At 43.8% G+C, this 22,787-nt stretch overlaps 1 long non-coding RNA gene across 1 annotated transcript; it reads right to left on the reverse strand.

Annotated features, from left to right (window-relative positions):
• Positions 1-1,989: 1,989 nt before the first annotated feature.
• Positions 1,990-4,650, reverse strand: LOC122215004. The gene is made up of 3 exons (XR_006200188.1): positions 3,932-4,650; positions 3,478-3,767; positions 1,990-2,403 (listed from the first exon to the last, which is right to left on the reverse strand). It is a non-coding gene; the product is annotated as an uncharacterized LOC122215004 (long non-coding RNA).
• Between the last annotated feature and the right edge of the window lie 18,137 nt (positions 4,651-22,787).

Consider the following 22,787-nt stretch of genomic DNA (forward strand, 5'->3'; position numbering starts at 1 on the left):
ACGAAGTAACTTTATTTTTTCATGTTATATGATGTCTGGAGAGAGATGGACCCCGTCACTGTTCCGTGGGTTGATAATATCAGGATCAGCATGTCTGTGGAGAAGTGGCAGGCACTAACTGAGCTGGTCTCATCGCAGGTATTTCAAATAGAGGGTGTTTAATAAAGGAAGTTGTTAACATAAGTGATGGGAGAGCAGAGACCCAACTGGGGATTGAAACCCTTCCAATGTTAGCAACAGCATTAAGGACCAGAGAGGTAAAAAGGGATAAATCCGAGGCTACGAAGGCTGCCAGAGATCTCCAGCTATAGGAGTTCAGATGCCTCTAGCATTCTCCTGCGCATCAGGGTACTTTGTATTACCTTCTGTCACTTCCCACAATCCTCCCAGTTCTTCCTCGATTACTCATAGGTAGATCACTTGCATCCACATCCTTATCTAAGGGTGCTGAAGATTACCCATCATGCTTTCAGAAAACACTTTTGTTAAGTAGACAGGTTCCTTGAGCGCCTGGGTGGCCCAGTCAGCTAAGCATCCGACTCTGGATTTCAGCTCAGGTCATGATCTCATGGGTTGTGGAGGTTAGGCTCCGTGTCGGGCTCTGTGGAACCTGCTTTGGATTCCCTCTCTCCCTCTCTCTCTGCCCTTCCCCTGCTCGCACCCTCTTTCTCTCTCAAAATAAATCAATGAACTTAAAAATAAACTTTAAAAATACTTTATAAAAAATAAACCGGTTCCTCTTTTAGAACAGGTGATTTTTTAACAAAATGGACCTGAAACAGAGAGGCAAGGAGCCTCAGTGTTTTCTCCCAGAAGCAGAAGCCGAGACAAGGTTATGCTTTACAAATCTTGCCCAAGAAAATGTAAAAGCAATTGAACAAGTCTTTACAAATATTTTTTAAGTTATGAGGGGGTTACCCGTAACATACAATATTCTGTCCTATTGTTCAGCGCACAGTTCCCTGGTATTGAGCACATTTACATTGCTGTGAAACCATCATCACCGTCCATCTCTTGAACTCTTTCGTCTTGCACAACTGAAACTCTGGCCCCATTAAACACTAACTCCCTGTTGCCCTCTCCCCTAGCCTCTGGCACTCACCATTCTCCTTTCTGTCTCCATGAGCTTGACTACTTTTAGGAACCTCCTGTAAGTGAAATTATGCAGTCTTTGCCCTTTTGTGACTAGCTTATTTCACTTAGCATAATGTCCTCATGCTTCATCCATATCGTAGACGTTGGAGTTTCCTTCCTTTTTAAGACTGAAGAAAATTCCATTGTATGTATAAACGTACCACATTTTGTTGGTCCATTCATTGATGGACACTTGGGTCACTTCCAGTTTTCGGCTGTTGTGAATAATGTTGCTACACACTTGAGTATACAAGAAATCGAACAATTCTTACTCAGAGCCGTGTTCCTTGAGAAGTCGATAAAGAAGAGAAGCTTACACAGAACGCAGGTCAGTGTGGATATGCTAAATTTGAATTAATTAATTGTGTCTAGTTAGCTTCTGGAAACATAAACAGAGATGCCAAACTAGATGCCTTGGCAGGGGCCAAACATGCAAAGAGAAGTCTGAAAATTATGAACAAAGAGGAAATTTATAAAACATTTAAGTGATTTTCATTAGGGTGTGAGTGGACTGGATTATATTGCTGAGGTGAGGGGGTGTGTTGGATTTTCTAGACTCTTCCTTAAGACGAATGGCAGAAACCCAAGCTCTACACAATATAGAGATGTTGGATGGAGAAAGCACATAGAGGGGAAGACAAGATTGAGAACCAGTGTTTTGTAAAGATAATCTATAGGAGCTGAATTGGCAGCATAGAGAGGGCCATTTGCTGACAGGACAGCATGCAGTTTCTAGTGGAGATCTTGAAATATTGGGAGGGAAATACAGTCCTTTTGAAACTTGAGGTCAGAGGAAATCCTTAGAAGGAGAGACTGAGAAGTCATTAAGAACTATTTATTTACTTGTTTCACAAACAATGCTTGGGCAGCACTCTCTGTGGTAGATTATACTATCCAAGTATAGCCATTACCCAATGCTCTTCTAGAACTGTGCCACACTCCCCATAGGAAGTAGTGTCTTATTCCCCTCTCCCAGAATCTGGATATGCTTGGGATTCACTTGTAAATAAGAGAATGCCGTGGAAATGGTGCTGTGTGACTCCGGTGTCTCGATTGGAAAAGTCTTCATAGCTTCTGCCTTTCTGTTGGAATGCTGAGTCTTGAAGCTTTCAGTTCTCATGAGTCATCTTCTTGTCCCAAGGCAGCCATGCTGTGAGGAAGCTCAACTAGCCAGATAAAGAGATGCCACACTGAGAGGCCCTGAGACCTCTCCATGTAAGAGGTAAAGATGCCCAGAAAGTCCATCCCTGGCGGTTAGGCCTCCTGCACCTGCATGGGAGACGTTGAGGCAGAACCATTGAAACTGTAGGTCAGGAATTAAAGCTCCCGCACTCCTGACCCACAGAGCCAGTGAGAGATCATAAGATAATTGTTGTTGTTTTCAACAACAACTACATTTTGGAGAGATTTGACATGGCTGTGGATAACCAGAGCACTGCTTTGGGACCAGGCATTGTTTTAGGTACTGACGTATGGTGGTTTGAAAATCCAAGTGTCCTTGTCTGTATTTACAGACCAGGTAGAAACAGAGTCACTGAGGATAACTAGCAAGAACACTTCTCAAAGTGATAGGATGGAACGACTAAGAATAGTGAAAGAGGACAATGACCAATGACCAGGTGTGTTCGGAAGTTTCTCGGCATTTTGGGGTGAACGAGAGGAAAATGCCTTAAACGTAAGATAAGCAGTGTCCCTTCCCTACTTCCTCGCTGCTGGATAGGATAGGATCGAGGAGGGCAAAGCACCTAAAAGGGCAACTTAAGAGGGAAAAACACAACCTTTAATGTCTCACTGGGACAAAGTGTAACTTGAGTGACGCAGAGGTGTTGAGTCAGTTCCTAGAGATGGGTTAAATGTTGTTACAATCATCCCCCTTTTGGGGGCACTCAGGGGTCATGCTTCCTTTCAGGTGCTTCTTGTGAAGCCGTGGGCAGAACCATGCCTAGCCGTGGGTGCTTTGTGGCCAGAACAAAGGGCAAAATAAATGTATATCCCACCCCACCACCCCACATACATAATTTATAGCATTTTAATCTTCCTACTTGTCTCTGCTTATGAATTTCTTATAGAATTATTTAATGATGTGAGTTCAATGGGCAATTTCAAAATCTACTTAATTTACCATTTCCTTTCTCAGCGATGCAGCGAGGCACTGAGAACCATACTGCAGAGGTAGCAGCCTGAATGCGCTTGAGAGAAAAAAATCATCCAATGTCAGACAATTAATACGTAGGCAGGCTCCTGCCCTCTGTCCCTGGGTCCCAATAACCCTGACAGGATGCTAAGGAGTTTCACAGATCAGAGAGAGACAGAGTTGTGTTAAAGAAAGAGCATCAGACGTACCTCATGCCCAGTCTTGGAATGCCCCTGGTGTCTCTAGGTGTCCTATGAGGCGAAGGGAATGAGTTTTACAGGGCAAATGCAATAAAAGCAAAGGAGAAAAGGATGTAATCTTAAACTGAGTCAGTAGTCTGGACGAGGAGACACGGAGAATCTGCCCAGTAGCATGGGAGAAACTTGTTACAGTAATAAGCTCAGGAAGCACACGTCCCGATCTCTGACGTCGGTGAATATGCATTCGTAAGTCACGAGGCATGTGAACATTCAAGATTCTTCTGAATGGACCGACCACGCTGAGACAGAGGATGGAGCATGGAAGGAGAGACCACACAAAAGCAGGTGTTAAGAGTCCTCACCTGGCAGACACATCCGATTCACTCCCACCGGCCCTTCTCCCACGACATCTCCCCCCGCCCAAAGCACTGGCAAAGCTGTTGGATGGCCAGATGGGTCTCACCTGCAGGACACACGCCTGTCCTCCCGGACAACTTAGAGCGGCCCATGATGTCTTATGGCAAGTCGGTTTCAGAGCACTCGTCCTTTGCATGGGGCAAAGCGGTAGGTCACGGTTTCAAATCCGGGGTGGTCACAACCGAAGGGCATTAGCTCACCGGGGAAGGACTTCAGATGACCTTTACCCAGCCTCATATGAAACGAGGCTCTCGGTCTCCGCTCAGCTTTTCACGGTCGAGGCGTCTGCACCGCTCAACGATGCTAACCGTCCACAGTAGGGAGAGGGGGACACACACCAGGGCTTTCCGTCTCCTTGATAGACTCGGTGGGGATGTGTCCGGTCTTACGGACGGAAAGCCGCAGACATCAACACCGTCAACTGAGCCACAGGCATCAGCATAAAACTCAAACCCGAGAGAGGCTCAAATTAGTATCCAAACATGCCTCTGTTTCCTTAATGCTCATTCAGACAGAGGTTCAATGGCTGGAAATTATTGAAATGAGGCAGATGTCAAGGGGATGCTGCACAGGCAGCTCCTCTTCAGTGGCAGTCATTGTGTGCCTCCAGCTTCAGGATCCTTGTTAAATCTCCACATCGTGCCCGGCCCTAAAGTACCTGCCGGTGCAGCTTTCCCGTTCGCCGCAAGAGTTGCACAAATGTACGAACGGAGCTGAAGGCTCTGGGATCGGCCTGGAGCTGCGTCATTTTCCCGATCGTTAGACTGAGAGCCCCCGTGCCCCGCTGCTACCGTGCGCATCATTTCGGAGCACCATTCCCTTCCTCCCCTGTGGTCCTTGGCTTCGCTCGGCGCCTCCCACCGACCGACACCACCGGGCCTCCGTGTACCTTGCACGGGAAGAGAAAACGGTCTTGAAATAATAGACTTCCTCTTGGTTTCTCAATCGGGTACAACCAGGGTTGTTATTCATTTTTCAAGCCAACCGGTGTAAAGCGTCTAAGAGGTGAGGGAATAAATACACGACTTTATGCCGGGGTGGGGCTTGTTAACTGTTTTTGCAAAGGTGGCCCAAGCCAAGGCATTCCTGTTCCCCAGCGGGACTGGAGGTGGAGGGAGGCTTAAATATAGGTCTTTTTTTTTCCCCCTCTAAATCTGTAACCTGCAACAATGTCTTGCAACATTTCGCCTATTCTGAGAACTGCAGCCTATGTTGCTAAAGAAGCTCAGTGATATTTCCTACTTCAGGAGGGGGGTGAGGGGAACCCTCCAGAGGTGGCCAACAGATGTAATGAAAGTCCTAGTTTTCTTCGGTGGAAAAAATGTCTTTATATGCAGGCAGGATATATGACAGTGCACATATTTTTTGTGCTAAGTATTCAACCTAAGTTAAATACTGAAAATACGAGAGGAAAAAATATTGCCCGATTCAGTATCTGACCTCACCTTACTTTAGAGCAAGGTTGTAAAATCCAGCAGAATGGCTTTCTTTCTTTCTTTTACAGATTTTAATTTTTTAAATGTTAATTTATTTTTGAGAGAGAGAGAGAGCGTGAGTGAGGGAGGGGCAGAGAGAAAAGGAGACAGAGGATCCAAAGCAGATTCTATGCTGGGAGAGCAGCGTCCGCACGATGTGGGGCTCAAACCCCAAACTATGAGATCATGACCTGAGCCAAAGTCAGATGCTAACTGACTGAACCACCCAGCCGCCCCCCGAATGGCTTTCTTAAACTTCCTTATACGAACCTAAACTCAGCAGAGAATCTTACTTAGAATATGTAGCTTTTGTTCTCTTCTCTTCTGACCACACCATCAAAAAAAGGAAGAAAAATAATCTGTCATGTGTATATATATTCTTCGAGAGTTCAAGTATTTTTAAATGTAAAAACTTTTAAGTGCAACATAAAAAAAAGTAGCTGAGAGCTATAAATATGTTTTTGACTTCACAAAAGAAATATTTCATAATTTACACTCTCCATTCTTGAGGGAAGAGCAACTTTACCACTCATGAATTATTGGTTTCTTCTTCCTGGTTAAATATTCACTGTCTGTCCATCTGTCTTGTTCATATTTTTCTCCTGTTGATTTTTAGCACTCTTAGAAATAAGGAATACATTTCAAACTCGATGCACAGGGGATTTCATTATAAATTGTGGCAAACTGGGAAAACGCAGACTTGATGTGTTAACCTCTACAAACTGGTGTGGGAAGCTGGGTTGGTAAATTCGTGGTGATGGCTGTGGATGCTCTTTGGATTATATACTAGAATCACATCGCTTAAAAATAATTATGTCCATTTAACTTTCCTTAGAAAAATTTGAGAACTTTTTAATCCTATAATCTGTTAAGACTTAGGTATGTGAGTTGTTTTTAATCACCACGAAGCTAAAGTACCTGTACGTTCCAAATTGTATTCAGTTGCAAACAAACCCTAAACGATAGTTGGGAAGGCAACACACACTGTCTCTGGAGGCTTGTCTGGACATTACATAAAAATGCCCAGACTGGAAACTTCATAGGTAACCTACACACTGTTTATCACAATTGCACGTGCATACACTTTCTCTGTCCTCCTGCGGTGCGTTTGTATCAATGTCACATATATAAAAACCAAAAACAGGTAGAAAGAGTCTCAGTTTTAGAAAAAGCTTGGTTTTGGAACAGATTGGAATTTGGGTTTTAGTCATCCAAGATGTGATAAACCACACTGGGCATTAATGTAGAAAACAGATTGAGCTTTTTAATGGGACATCAAATAAGACTTTATTAGCATCTATTAGGTTCAACCCCAAGCTCAGGAAATAGCATTAATGAGCATCATATATCAGCGTGTCTGTTATTAGATAACAGTATCCCTTAAAACCAGCAAGCCATATAGTACTTTATACTTTTTTACCTTTATCTTCAGAATTAGCTGACATTCTATCCTGTTACACTGGCCTTACTATTAGTAATAGTGAACCAATTTATAAACCCATTAGTGACACTTTTTCCAGAAGATAAAAACAGTCAAAATTATCTGGCAGCAATTAATCTTAATGGCTGTATGCAGTAAACAGCAATGGGCTAATTCCAGCTCTGTCAGCCCCATCAAACAATCCTGCATTAGGCAGCTTTTCAGTGATCCATTAAAGCATATTCAGAACAACAACAAATTCAATGCTGAAGGCATATGCACTAAACATTACAACAGTGATCTTCTGAAGCCATCATTATCTCTTAAATAGTACTTCCCCCATGTATTATCATTATGCTGTACATTAGAAATACTTTGATTAAACTCCCTTAATTCATAACAGACAGCTGCAGACCATTTATGCAGTTAATCTCAACACAACAGCTATTGAGGAAATATAACAAAATGAAGGCTGTAAACTGGAAGTCATTACTATGAAAGATACTGGTTTTCTAGCCCTCTTAGAGCAGAGTGCATCGTAAGGATGGGCTTTGCGCCTATAATAATGGGGATGAAACTGTTAATGACCTTCCACTTTCCCTGTAACATCTGTCCTGAGGCTGGTTGTATTGCAGACTGGGCGCGTGACCAGTTTAGACAGGGCTGTGTTCTCTGTGCGTTGGCCAATCCAAGGGTTCCACCGAGGAGGACCAAAGCTGTGGCTAGCTCCTGTTTCCCAGCTGCGGTGTTGAGAAGTCAAGGTTTTGGTTACACGAATAGTCTCACCCATGTCACGGAATCGTTAGTGTATAAAGCACTGAAAACCTATTCTGCGCGTATGTCATCGTTAGCGACAGCTTCTGATTTCCTTTCCAACAAGTGCTGTCTTTTAAAGTTTAATTGACAGTACTTGAGTTGACATACTTAAAAAAAAAATGATGCCTACGAAATTTTCTCTGCAAACTTTCTCTCCCATGTACGTGCTATTTTCTTTTAACAATCCAGAGAAAATCTGCATGCAAAAAAAAAAAAAAAAACCATCCACCCCTCCTCCCAGATTTAAGTAGCCACACCCCAAGTTCACGTTCCGCTGAGTAAAATATGCACGGGTTGAATTTGATGAACAAGAAACCTGTGTAAATTTCTCCCATAATGCACCTTCACAAACTCTTTCCTTTTCACAGGTAGAGAAACCATAAACATGTTCATGAATGGGCTCTATGTGCCTGGCATTTTTTTTTTCCTCATATAGGGTTTATTTCAGAGTTCTAAACCACAGACACCGTGTCTACCTTTTGATGAAATGGCCAACTAATTAAAACATAAATTTAGAGTCCCCTTGCCATCTCTGACAGTACTTTCAGCTTTCAGGGTTAGCATCCGTGAATTAAATATTGATCCCAGATGTAAAGTGCCGCCATTGTGGAGTGATAAGGGCTTAGCTTTCAGAAGGAAGGACCAATCCCTGTGGCAGTTTGCACTGAATGTTTATGGGGATTTCCACCATGGTGGCTAAATTGAGCCATCCCTCCAAGATGTCCGGGAACACATGAATATTAATGTTTGCCAGCGTGGGGAGAGTAGATTAGCTGGGTGGACGTCACCCGTCACTTGGGCCCCTCAGGTTACCTGTGATGCAGCAGAGATCCCTGCCTGCCCTCCCCCACGTTCCCAGCCACCCCTCCCGGAATACCACGCTTTTAAAAAAAAAGTGGCAGCTCTGGGAAGTTTTCTTCATTTTTCTCTCCTTTCCGTTGCATTTGTTGGAATGTCGAATGTCGTCGAATGTCCTTTATTTCTCACATTTGCGTTTGTGACAAAGCTGCCCCAAATCTCTCTTGGGTACCTGGATATCCTGAGGCCAGTTGCAGGCCTGAAGTGCAGTTGGAACCACCTGGGATTTTCACCCATTTTGAAAAGTCTTCTCATCCTGGGCCTTAGTTCCCTGCCATCTGAGTTACAAAGCTCTACTCCCAATTGCTGACTCACAAGTACGTTTGAGAAATAGTGCCTTTCCTTGGAAGTTCACAGCACATGTCAGCGTAGTAAAGCCTCTGACAAGGTCTAGAGCAAAGAAGCCTGTTTAACAGTGATTAACTCAGCATTCCCAAACCTTCCCAACTGATTTTTTTTTTTTTTTAAATAGAGTAACAGTCAACATCTTATGGGGTACTAATCTTTCATAGAATCTATTTTGGGATATGCTTTTCTAAATTCCTGCTTGTAATATTTATGTCTCAAGATTAGTCTGTGGTAGGAAAGGACAAGTTTGCGATTTGATTGATTATGCTTTCTTCTGATTTGTGTTCGTACGTTTCGGTATAGCTTAAAGATACTCCACGGTTGACAAGTGGCCATTAGCAAATAAAATTATGTTTGGGGAAAAAAAAATTGTTTGCAAAGCACAAGCTTGCTTGACTTTGATAGATCTTGCCATTCATTCCAGGAATCTAAGTTTATCAAACAATGTTCATGTAGAAATTTTTTTCTGATTGAGACATAAGGTTTTCTTCAACTAATGATTAGAGTTTTCCAACTGATGTTAAACATATGGATAATTCACGAATGTGCTCATTTACCCTGCTGTGGAACATTATCTTTAGCTACAACACAATTATATTGTACATGAAAAGTTCTATCTAGACATATTTACATATATCTATATCTGCCTCTATTCCGGAAGCTTCAAGTTATGAGCAGGTAACTTCTCCTGCTTGCAGTCTCAGCACACATTCCCCGCCCCCCCCTCCCCCCCCACCAAATACGACAAATAGTGACTGTGTTCTAGATGCACCTTATAAAAGTGTTTAATCCACTGGAACTGTGTGACTAAAAAGCTACAAACCGTAAGTTTACAGGCCAATGTCAGTAGAGTTGCCATGCCAGCAAATTAAACCAAATCGAAAAATGGTAAGGTGATAAAGTTAACTAAGAAATCCTCTAACACGTTTGATCTAGGATACTAACACTTGAAGAAATGTAGGTTTGGTTTTAAAAGATGAGGTGTAGATGAGGTGTGTGTGTGCGTGTGTGTGTGGTGGGTCTTCTGAAGCAAACTTCTAACTGCAATATTTCTTTTTGTAAATTAATTAATTTATTTTTGAGGAGAGGGAGAGAGAGAGAGAGAGCGCCCATGCAGGAGCCAGAGAGGGGTAGAGAGAGAGAGGGAGAGAATCCCGAGCAGGCTCTGCGCTGATGCGGGGCTTGATCTCATGAGCCCTGACACCACGACCTGAGCGAACATTAAGAGCCAGATGCTTAATTGACTGAGCCACCCACGCTCCCCCTAACTTCAATATTTCTAAATACTGTCCCAAACTTAATGTGCTGTCCCACCCCGGCCTTCCATTCAGACAGATCACGACAGGTCTTTTTCCAAGAAAAAAAGAAGAAAGGAAGGAAGGAGGGGGAGGAAGGGTGGGAAAGAGAGTGAGAAGAAATAGAGTTCCTCTGATGGATTAGGTAAGATGTGAGAAGTGAAATACAGAAAACCTGGGGGGAACAGCATTTGTGCAGTACTTTTCCCGAAGGTGGCCATTTTGAGAAGGGAGTCAGGAAGGGGCAGACCAGTCTTACTATCATATGCCCGGGGTGCAGTTTGTCTCCAATTGTGCCTCAAACACCTGCATAACCATCAAGCCTCAGCTTTTTTCTCGCTCCTGTCATAGAGTTCAGTCCATGTGACTAAGTTTCAATTCCATTTCCTCGCTTGGCTGTATGGTTCTTCACCGAGCCTGGTGCTTGGGCACCGCAACCTCTGCCAGTCCTTTCTCCCAGAAGGCTGGTCCGTATATTCCACCCACTGCCTTGTCACCTGACGCTGACCCCCGTCTCGCCCACCCCCTCCGCTCCATCTGCCTCCTTTTCCTCGGGATCCAAGCGTGCTCCCCTTGGTCCTGGGTACTCTTCAGGGGCATCTTACCACCTGGGCTCAGGTAAACCCTTCACCGCTGTCCATGCTTCCAGTATCCCCAGTCCATGCCTTATACTGGACTCGGAGTCATGTTAGGAAATGCCAGTCTGGGCTTTTCAGAATCCTCCTGAGTCCCGCACCTGGCAAGGTCCGTATTCTTTAGCATGATCCGTTTCCTACGTCTCCTACTTTGTTTTCTGCCTGCTCTGCCCCAGTTCATCTGATCTCCTGGCTATTCCTCAGATGCACAGTGTTTACTCTCAGATCCGTGTCTTTGCACATCAGGTTCCCTCCCCCTAACTTCTTTTCCTATTAACTGCCTCCTACTCATCAATACTGAATTCATTTATCATGTCTTTTGAAAATCTCAGTCTCTGGCTAAGCAAGATGCACCTACTCACTGAATTATAATTCACTGAACTGTAATTACTTTCTTGTCTCGCTTTGACCTGCTTGAGGACAAGGACAATGTCTTTCATTTTGTATTGCAAGCTTGTAAGACTATTTCTTGGAACATAGTAGGTACTTACAAAGTATTCATTGAATGAATGGACCAAAGATTGTACAGCAACATCACGTACTGGATCATTCCCTTCTCTGGGATACCGCAGAACTGCAGAATTCTTTAATGGTCAACAGTTAGATTTTTGTTAATAGACATTAGCTACATTATATAGAGAAAAAGATACTTGTAGCATCCATGTAAATAGATTAACAAGCGCTGATTTGCATGTGGTAGGATTGCAAGTGGATTCATCCAACCTTTCTGTGCGTGGGTGTGTTGTCTAAATAAAAAAAAAAGTTGGTTCCTTTTATGATAATAAAAAAGAGATAACTTAAAAAAGAAACGTCGCGGGGTGCCTGGGTGGCCCAGCCGGTTAAGCATCCGACTCTCGATTTCCACTCAGGTTGCGATCTCACGGTTCGTGAGATCGAGCCCCGCGTCGGGCTCTGCGCTGAGCATGAAATCTGCTTGGGATTCTCTTTCTCCCTCTCTCTCTCTCTCTCTATTTCTCTGTGTGCCCCCCCTCCCCCACATCTTAAAATAAATAAATAAGCATTAAAAACAACAACAAAAAGAAATGTCTTCTTAGCATGGCTCACCGCTTTACAAAGGAACAGGACACACGGGGCCCCCTGCTGTCACATGGGTCACTCTTGCTCTGTTCCGCTCTTCCTGTTCCCTCTGCTTCCCTCATCTTCTCGTTATCCCCCCCCCCCCCCCCCCCAGGCTGTTGGCGATGGGAGGTTTGGCCCGGACTTGGTGACATTTGGTTCATGTTTGCATGTGATATTTGGTTCATGTTTGCATGTTTGCTTTAGTACCTCTCTGCTAAATGAGTCTCTTACCACTATCGACCAGCTACCCTCATTGCCAACACATCCCCACGTCATGGCGGGAGGGGACTAGGCAGGGCCGAAGGACTTGCTTCTCCTGGCCTTCCCGGGGAAGCATGGGTCCTCAAAGGGGAGACTCAGGGTCAGTCATTTATTTGCCTCAGGACGCTGTACCAATTTCTCCTAAGGAGGCAGAATGGGTGGTTTACCAAACTAAAATCAAGGAACCCAGCCAAACTCCCCACACAACTTCCCTTCAACAGCAGAGTATGTCCTGGGCATTTCTCCGGGTCATTAAGACGGCAGCTCTGACCACTGTGGGGCTGAGCACAGAGCCCACTCCGTAAATGTTGTTTACGGGCTGGTCCTTCCGAGTTCCACTGAATGGGGCTTTCATTCTATGGAACGCTAGCAAACTCTCTTAAATGGCAATGCAATCTTGAATGTTTTTTTTCCTAACTACGTCTACAGACACATTGAAGAAACTTGGTGCACCGGTCTGATGCTCTTAAAGATGCGGAAGAAAAAAATGTAATGATGCTTGAAACAGGCTAGCCTTCTCCGTTCCCCCATGACAGCATCAGGTGACCAAAGTCTTGGTTTTAGTGGCCAGGTTGATTGATATGCTAAATTGATTATGTTCAACAGACATTTAGAGGGTGCCTAATGCACTCAAGGTTACCAGGCTAGGAGCTTCAGGGGATAAGAGAGGAATGAAACCTGGTCCCTGCCCTCCAGGATTTACAGTATCGTGCCTATATATGAAGTGCGATAGAAATTCTCTTCTCTTTGATTGTGACTCAGGAGAATAAACGTTTGGATTTCCCCTTATTAAATGGTTTTCTTTCGGTTGAGGTTTATTCTGAGCCCCACCTCGAACATTTCAGCAACTTCCCAACTGCGCTACCCGTAACTTTTGGGCAAGGTTCTGTTTGTGCACTGATTTATTTATTTGCGTTCTCACTCAACAAATATTTACTTAATGCTCCTATGTGCCAGGAACTGTTTTAGGAGCGTAGAGATGTAGTGCCGAACAAAACTTCAACACACGCACTAGGAATTAGCGAGGGCTATGAAGAGAAAGCAAGCAGAATGAGGGGGTCGCGAGGGTGAGGAGCTCTTCTGAGGAGGGGTGTGTCAGGAAGCCTTTCTGAGAAGTTGGCATTTGAATGAAGCCTTGCAAAAGTCTGGAGGATGCGCGTTAAGGGCAGACGTCCCGGCAAGTACAAAGGCCTGAAGCAGAATGACGTGGGAGTGTCTGCAGAACAGTAAAAAGAGCAAAGTGGCTGAATCCAGGGTGTTAGGTAGGAGGCGAGGGCCGCGCCAGGGTCAGCCTCCGGAAAGGAGGGGACTTGTAGGCCAGGACAAGGCCTGTGGGCTACATTCCAAGTAAAGGAGTTTGAGCATAGCCTATGACTGATCTGATCTTTGTTTAAAAAAAGATCACTCTGACTCTTCGGTGGAGAAGAGCCCGTAGAATAGTTTTTTTTCAAAAAAGGAATAAATATCTACTCCATTATTTCAGTCCTTGGTCCAAATGGATTTGCACAAACGCGCTATTCTTTCCTAGTTTTGCTACCCGGCCAATAACTTGTCAATACGATGGCTATTATTAAAGAGCAATTTCTACCTGGAAGATTTGGCTCAACGTTGGGAAAAACCGTGTAACAACTAAAGCTCCCCAACAATGAGCTCCTGTTCTTAGAAGTGTCCAAATAGAAGCTAGGTGACCTGCTGTCCGGGGCGTGGTAGGAGTGATTCCTATCGTGCGCGGACACGAACTTGATGCATCTGAGAAATGCTAATTCTTTGGACTCATTTGCTTCCCGTTAAATGACATAGAACGGGATTCTAGATTTAAGATACGGAGACTCTCATGGACATTATCCTGTGCTGCCCACATCCGTCATTCTGCCAGCTGGGCAGAACGGTGCTCAACTGTCAGCCTCTCCTGAAGTCTCCTTGGCTGGAGAGTGCTGCTTTGTCCCAGGTCACGCCTCTTCCTGGGACATCCCTTATCATCGGTCAGCTGATGTAGAGGATAAAAAGCCTGGCTGCCTTGCTCCATTTGGGGACAACTTTGAAGGGCTACTCTAGCTCCAGAGCTCCTGAGGTCAGCTGGGACTTTGTAGACACTTCAAGGCAGCCCATCCTCTCCGTCCGCCTAGTCTGGCTTTATTCCCTTCCTTCCCACCTGTTGGTCCCTTTAAACCACTCCCCCCTCCTCCCCCCGCCCCCCGCCCAACACACACACACCATAAACTCTACCTCTGTGTCTGCTTCTGGGAACCCAGGTAGAGAGCATCATTGTGTAGGAAAGTAAAGTGGCTTAGATGTAGTTCAGGGCTCCTGCTTGCATTTTCAGCAGGTGCATTGTCACATAAGCCTTAAGGGAGCCTCAGGCCAGTGAGGGTCTCTCTCTCGCTCCGTATTCAGAGAGGGGACTGCTCTGAAATCTCCATCCATGCTCCAGGGAGAGACAAGGAGTGCACAGTGCTGGGTACATAGTGGTAGCTCAGCAAATATGCTTTAAAATGTATATATTACAACCCCCAGCCATATGTGAACAGAGGGACACTGTGCTCTTATTGGGAAGGTTCTATACGCGACCCTAAAGGGCAGAGGGCATACAGGAGCTAGTGACCAGCCAGCTCCTGAAGGCAAGCGGTGACCTCCGTGGTGTCTCAGTCTGAGGGGCTTCGTGGGAAAGAGGTAGAAGACCGTGGTTTCTGTTTGGTGGAAAAGGAAATAGAACATCATCACATGCTCTGGAAACTGCAAAGGATGCTGGGCCAGCCCCCAACGTTGATTGAGAAAACTGAGTAGCACTGTACGAGAAATTCAGAAATCACTCAAGGATGGAAAAGTTTACTATCTCAAATGTTTTGAGCGAATACTATCATGTATAACTTCACCCCAAATCATTTTATACCTTCCTCTGATATTTCATTATTACTTGTAAGTCTCTTCCTGAAGCTTCAAGAATAATTTTTTTCTTTTTGCAAGCCTCTTTCATATGAATTGGCTTATTGGCATCAAAATGCTAGATGATAAATTTATCTACAATTCAGAAGCACATTAAATGTGATACGTGCAAGCGTAGATTTCGCTGGAACCGTGTCTGTATTTTACCGTATGCCTATCTGAGGGTAGGAGGCAAATTTTGTGGGCACCAACTTGAATTCTGTACATGCATCATGAGAAAAGGAAAGCGTCCAGATAGGTTGTATTGAAAGGAATAAATACTTCCCCCATTCGTCACAGGGTTTTTAGTCAATGTTTATAACCTCCACCCTGCCCACGGTCTGGGATGGTTCACTCCGACCAGCCTTAATTGCTTTTGCTGGAGGGCAGTGCAATTCAGTGATCCAGGCTCGGGACAGCCATCCTGGGTCCGCAACTGGCCCTCCGCTCTCCAGCTACGTGACCTCACCCTGGTCACTCATCCTGGTGGCTCACTGCCTCATCTGTAAAATGGGAACGAATCCGGTAATGCCTAACTCGCAAGGTGGCTTTGAGATGTTAATGTACGTCAAACACTTGGAAGAGTGTGTGGCTCGAGGAATCATTTAGTTCATGCGTTTTCTCTCTCTTGTTTGTAAAATGGACACAAAATACTTAACTGTTTAGAGTGCAGGGGGAAATACTTGCCTAGTAATTAGAGTCCTCGGTGCCCAGTAGTATGAGCGGCTCTCTAAGCAGCTTATGTATAGCTCCCATAAGCTTGTAGAGCCGCTCATACTTGTTTTGGAAAAGGATATTGGAGATGAGGGGTGGCCTCTGTGACCCCTCCTTCACCAGCTCCTTCTCCAGCTGCCTGCAGCGCTTGGTTGAGGCTTTATTATTGCATCTGGATTTCAATGTTGACTGGTCTCTCCCACCCGTTGGATCATATCCATGCTGTAAACAAGTCTTGCTTTGGAGTCAGTCAGACCTGGGTGGACCCAGGCTCCGAGAAAGCGGGGGGAGGTGGGGTCTGATACTCTGTCTCACAGAGCAGGAAGGAAGCATCAGCTAAGGCAGTGCCCTCTACAGGACCCAGTAAAGGTGGCCTTCTCCCCTTGCTCCAGGGCGGTGATCTTATATCTGCAAAGAGAGATGCTTGGCGGCCCACGGGTGTTTCTTTCATGATTATGGAATCTGATTTTGTGCTAGTTATTTCCAGAGTCGGATCCGGTGTCTTTCAACATGATCAGGGGTTTCCAGTCTCCATTTCAATCATCTGATTGAAATGTTCTGATCCAAATGTCTCCCTTCCTTGAATAGCACAAACAACAAACAGACAAAGACAAAATATTAGAGGTAAGAGATTTGCTCATTTCAACAACCACAAGATATTTAACCTATAGTGAGGTTCAGATTTCCTGACCTTAAGGACCTTATTTCTTCGTGCTGTGAAATGGGTACGTTGCTAATCAAATAGGATTTCGTGCAAAGTACTTTCTCCACGTTTGGGTTGTTTATTGCATTTTGTACATTTCGTTTGAATCATATCCTTTGAAAGCCGATGTATTAATTTTAACATCGGGAAAGAAATGATCTTGTAAAGATTCGATGTGGAGTCTACGAAGAGATACTATGATGGACTATATGGGAACCGGTCATTATAATAGCATCCAAGAGCAGGCAAGAAAATTATAGCCATGGGCTAATTATCCTGTTCATGTTTTTATTTTTTTCTCTCTTTCTTAAGTGTACATCACTGTGAAAATTCTGCCTCTGAGGCTAGATAGCATCTCATGTGAATCCTAAGTCAGAGATCGGATATATTTATTATGCTGGCCCTTCTTTTGTATCTCTAGACCAAGTGGAGTGGATACAGATGCTCAGAATACTATATATTCCAAAGAAACAAAATCTAATATACAGCAATATTATGTCCTGCTTCTATATTCTATAGGAGAGAAATGCCTAAATATGAAATCACACTTCATGCAATTTCTAAAACTGCATTCACATCCCTCCCCCCTCCACACACACACACTTTTGGGGACTATCGTGCTGGTTTTCCAAGTAAATGGGGCCTTTACTCTACAAAGACCGAAAGCTCTGGAAGGTTGTGTTCTGGACTTGCCGTCTCCTCTGTCAGGTCCAGTCCATTTCTTTCTTCCTTTTTCCAAGCTACAAAGCTACAACAATGTTTATATTCATATGAAGTATTTCAGCAATTCATAGCCAATTTATCAATGACCACGCAGCTGCAGGCACCACAGTCTAAAAAAATATACCAGCTCACTTGGTGTTTACATAGGCTCTGAAAGCCCCGAGTCGTGGCAAGGGGACCGAAGCCCCAGGAGTCATTAGAAAGGAACACTGGAGCCCTGGCCAGAGATGGCGGAGGGGTGTTTGCATTATAGCACAACACATCATTAAGGACACAATTGTTATTTAATGTGACACAATCATCTTTCTGCTCTTCATGAAATCCACTTAAGTAATTACCTTCTTAGCTCATTGGCTCTGTGAGCTGCCTGGCTAGAAAGGGTTATATATTTAAGGAAATATTAAAAACGGGCTCATACAATTGCCCCCTTTAAATTGACTTTTACTTATTAACATATTCAGAACGAAGATTCCCCCTCCCCCCCCCCCATTCTGCCCTCCCCCGCCAACCCTGAAAGAGTGCGAGAACTCCAAGGTAAATAAATGCTCTGGAGCATTAGCAGGATTTCAAGAGAATAAGAACACATTAGCCAAAGTGTCTTTTACTGTCAGCCATTCTTAAGAAAACAGCTGATACCTGCATATAATGCCTGGCTCTTTGTATTTTCACTTTGACATCTGTTTTAGCCAATCAATTTGTCATTGAAGCCAAAATGCTGCTTGAAAATTTGCCTTGGCTTTCTCCTTTTAAGACAAGAACACATTTCTGAAGAAAATATTCCTTTCCAAAGCTCAGTGCAGGCTCCCCAAGCTGTGTGGGTCTTAATAAGTGGCGTAGTTTTGAGGACTCGCTTTGAATAGTCTAGATATTAAGACGGATGATTTAAAGAATCCACAGAACTTATTTTCAGAGCACATTTACATGCCTTTCAAACAGATTTTTTTATTATGACGTGTCCAAGATGAGCCTGCAGAGGTTTCGCATTATTTAAGAAGAGCCGTGCCGAAGTACAGAATTGAAATTACTTGAAAACACACATCTGCATTTGAAACTTTAAGCTCGCTTTCAAAATACACTGTACAATCCGTGTTTACTATAAATACAGCGAGGTAAGTCTGAAATACCTTTATCTTATTTGGTAGCTCTGTGTTTGAGCCTCTTTGTTTGAACGGAAGTGTCAGCTGTATTTTACTTTATTATATAAAAAAGTTTCAGAATTTAATTAAGGGTCAAGTACCAGCAGCAGATAAATGCAACAGCTAAAGCATATTTCTGATCACTCTGAAGTCTGCAATCATGAAAATTATTATCATTGAGTAAAACTGGTCTCAATGATGGTGACTGGGAGACAGATTCTGTGTTACTCAGCCGTCATTTACATAATAATGGGTTCCAGTTTTCATCAGCACCTTTTGTTTGTACAGTGCTTACTGCTACAGTAAATTGTCAAAATGTCATTCCTCTCCAATCAGCCAGAAAATATCAACAGTAAACAAGGCACAGGAAGAAATTCTCTGATTAGAAGTGTGGCAGAGGAAGAGGAGAGAGCTCAAGTCTCCCTGAGCGCTGGAAACGTGTTATTCTGGTGTCCCCAAGAATACAGTCGCAAGGCTTAGGAGAATGACTTCTCCCTCCCGCCCCCTCCGCCGGCCCCTTTAATGAAGAAATACCTCTCTGCTGCTGAGGTTGCTCTGAGACCTGGGGACTGTCCCTGGGGATTAATAGATTTACATATGTATTTGTCGTTGCCACTCTGGTGCCTCTTACCGGGCATCAGCCTCGTTTTTTTCTGGCAGACTAGCTCGGATTAAACGGGGCAGGGATCTCCTAGTGTTCTTGTCCCCTGCTCATTCTCTGACTGTTGGCCAGTAGAGTTCCAGAGGATAAAGGAGCTGTGGGGAAGGATTTGGCCCATGACCACACTGCCATCACATGGGGCGCTTGCAGAGAGGCTCCCATCAGCTGACTAACCAGTCCTCCTCTCCGTTCAGACTGCCAGAGGCTGAGAGATGGCTCCCGAGGGAGGTGCCCAGGGACTCAAGAGCCGGGGAAGAGCCCCAGGCGGCAGATGGGACTTCCCCTCCCCTCTCGACTGCTCGCCTCGCTTTTCTATCTGGCCGTCCCTTGAACTCGGGGACCGGACACGTGCAAGGATGATATGCCAACGCCAGTGGCAACGTTTAGGGCGCTGAGCCCTGAGTGCCCGGCTCTGAATTCTTTCTCCGGGCTCTGCACCCCACCCCAGGCTTCCCGCAGTATTTTAAAGTATGTAAGGTACATGAAATCAACGGATCTTTCTGTTCTCCAGTGAAATCTGCCCAGGCCCAGAAAAAGATGAGGGTGGATTAATACAGTATATGCCTTATAACCATTATAGTTACAAAGTGTATTAAAATTAAAGACTTCACATTGTGTTTGAAATAAAAATGAATATAGTGGCATTCTGCCAAGAGCCCCAGAAACCACTCTTGTGTGGAATTGAAACATTTGGCTCATATAATACTTAATTTATTTTTATGAAATGACAAGTTATATAAATGTGTGTTTAAAACAGAGGGGCACAACATTTTTTTTTTTTTTTTGGTAAGTTTCTTTGTATTCTGGCTTATATAGCTCCACACAGTTGAGACATATCTAAATAGAACAAAAAGCAATAAACTTTCCCGAAGTGTTTTTTTTTTTCAAGCTACACGTTCCCCCAAATATTTCAAAATGTGATCGTACGGTTAGGTCGCTCAAGGAAAGGCTCACAGCACCTTCTTTGGGAGACTGAATGGGAGTTTTAAAATGCATTGAGACGAAGTGTCGACATCAGGAAATATTTTGTAGAGCATTCAGGTTTCTTACCAGGCACTTTATTTTGCTTGGCTACTTTTAATTTTTTCCCCTACTTCTTCTCTTTGAAAATCCGACATTGTCCAAACCCTTTCGATTAAGAAGCTTGGTTGAATGAAAGCGCCGCGATGCTGTAGCGGTGCATCAATAAACAGGGGGCCCGCGAGGCTGGGCAGCACGCGGGGAAACAGGGTTGATCAGCAGTAATTACCCTGACACCTCATGCAATACAAGGAATTAACTCCTAGGACTTTGGGCCGAACGAAGAAGAAGTTGATGGTTCGCGTTGTGAATGCATCGGTGCCTCAACCCATTACCAGTTTGAACGAAGATGGGAATTTACCATACTTTTTGGGGGCGGTGGGGGTGAGGCTGGGAATGAGCGCTGTGCAGAAAATGAGAAAGTAACGCAGGATGCCGAAGCCACAGCAATTTGGATTTTTATTAAGGCCTTTACCTTTGGATTCTATACCGTGTCTATAATACGTACATAAAAGAGGAGATCCATGGCAACCGTTGTCTTGAAAGGAGGGAGCCTGCCGTTTTAAAGAAGAGGTTAGCGTGTCACGAAATTAGGTGAAGGTATTCCAGGACAGACCTCAAGGAACGGAAGTGCTCGAAAACACAGAGCCAGGAGGGGAAGCACAGCTCAAAAGGCAACTAGTTAGCAGCTGGCACTATGACCTTTAACTGCATCCATGGTAACTGGGCTAAAGACGGAGTTTCCATTTTATCATCCTCACACCCACAATGTTAAGCCTGTGAATCCCACTGCAATTTAATGGCTGAAATCAGAAGGCAGATCTGTGTTCATTGGACCAGTGCCGATACCCTCTTAGCTAATGAGCGCAATAAACATTTTCGTGCCAGGAAACCAGTGCAAGTGGAAATATTATGCCATACAGAAATATATACCCAAACACAAAGAAATGGTCAGCAAAGCCAGTCTTTTCTGTGTACTTGCATATCCTAGCGCTCGAAGCCCATCATCTTTTAAGAAAAGAATTTTAAAAAGCTGCTAGGCTATTAAAAACAGTGGCACACCAGAAAGCTTATTGTGCACGAGAAATCTGAAGTTATGAATTCTAGACTTAATGACTATTACTGCCTCTTCTATTATTTTCCTTAATGAATCTTATTATTTGTAAATGTATGCTTCCTTTTATGTGGCTCCAAGATACTTTGTGCTTTTTCCCTGACTATGCACTGTACCTTCAGCTAGTCCAAAACAGCGCAAAAGAGACCCCCACTTTTTTGGTAACAAGGAGGAGGTTTATATTATAACTTTGCCTTCCTGGACATTCGGTCCGTAGTTCCTTAAAAATTAATGGCAACAGAGTTGTAGTGTCACAGACCATACAACCTGCAAGGATCCATAGATCCCGCTTGTTTGTTTTGAAGCCCCAGGAAAAAACTGACGAAGGCAGCTGACCACTAGTGGATGAGCTTTTGTATGCATCTGCCTTTCTGAACAAACACTGTTCATGAAACCGCTTTTAATGAAAGCACACAGGTTCCTTCAGAAGATGACCACTGAATCTGAATTGCTCAATGTAAGAAGCAACCAGGTTTAGGGGCGCCCTGGTGGCTCAGTCGGTTGAGCTTTGACTTTGGCCCAAGTCACAATCTCGTGGTTTGTGAGTTCGAGCCCCGCATCGGGCTTGCTGCTGTCAGGACAGAGCTTGCTTTGGATCCTCTGTCCCGCTCTTTCTGTGTTTCTCCACAGCTCTCTCTCTCTCTCTCTCTCTCAAAAAAAGATAAATAATAATAATAATAAAAAGAAGCAGCCGGGTTTAAAGGTTTAAGTTCGGTTAACATATCATATGAATTTTAACTCTGTGCCAGTTTCCTGCTCACATTCTCCCAATAATCCTTTTTACAAAACTTACTTTCAACACATTAAACTTCAGCGGTGTCAGTGTGCTGCTTCTATCGAAAGGCTGCCAAGAATTATCCTTGAAACCTATCTTACTTGTTGCAACAAGGCATAGTCAAAGTTATAAAACTACATGCGTACCTGAAGAAAATGTAACTTACGGGACGTTTCCCCCCCTTCTTTCAAAATTTTCCTCAGGCGTTCTAAAATATCCCCCAATTTTCTTTTGCTCGAAATGGTTTTCTGAGCAAAGATGAGGGCTTAATAATTTTCCTTATCAGGGACAATAAATGTTTTTCTTAGGGCGCAATGCCACGCATCCTTTGTAAGAAAAAGCTTGAACTGCGCTGTTAACAGAAACGACTTGTTCTGGAAACCATAAAGGTCAGGGAGAAGATAATTTGGGTGCTTCTTATCTTTTAAAACCGTGCCACTTTTATCAGTATCAGAAAGTTTTAGGAGGGTTGATAAAAAAAAAAAAAGGGAAAGACAAAAGAAGTAAGAACTTAGAGCCCTGAATAATCACACCTGTTTACTTGACTCATAAAAGGGCAGGATGTACCTCTATCAGTTTAATAAAAGATGTTCTATCAATTTAGACAATTATACCAAAGATTAAGAATGTCATGAAGCTGATGAGATCTCCTAGGTAACATTAAAAAATAATATGCTTTTAGATCACATCATCTATTAAATGACAACTGCCAATTTTTTTAAAGGAGTACTCAAAATTCTTTTCTTGAATGACAATTTGAAGTTCAAATACTTTGTTCTCAACAGTTAACTTCATTGACATGACACTTCTCGACTAAGGAAACTTGGCAAATACGAGCTTCCGGCTTATCCAAGTAACAGCAGACCGCAGGATAGCATATCTTATGACCTCCCTGCATTTCCACTTAATGAAAGAACAACAAGAAATGTTTTGCTAGCACATTACT

This window comes from Panthera leo, chromosome A3, assembly GCF_018350215.1.
Source record: "Panthera leo isolate Ple1 chromosome A3, P.leo_Ple1_pat1.1, whole genome shotgun sequence".
NCBI lineage: Eukaryota > Metazoa > Chordata > Mammalia > Carnivora > Felidae > Panthera > Panthera leo.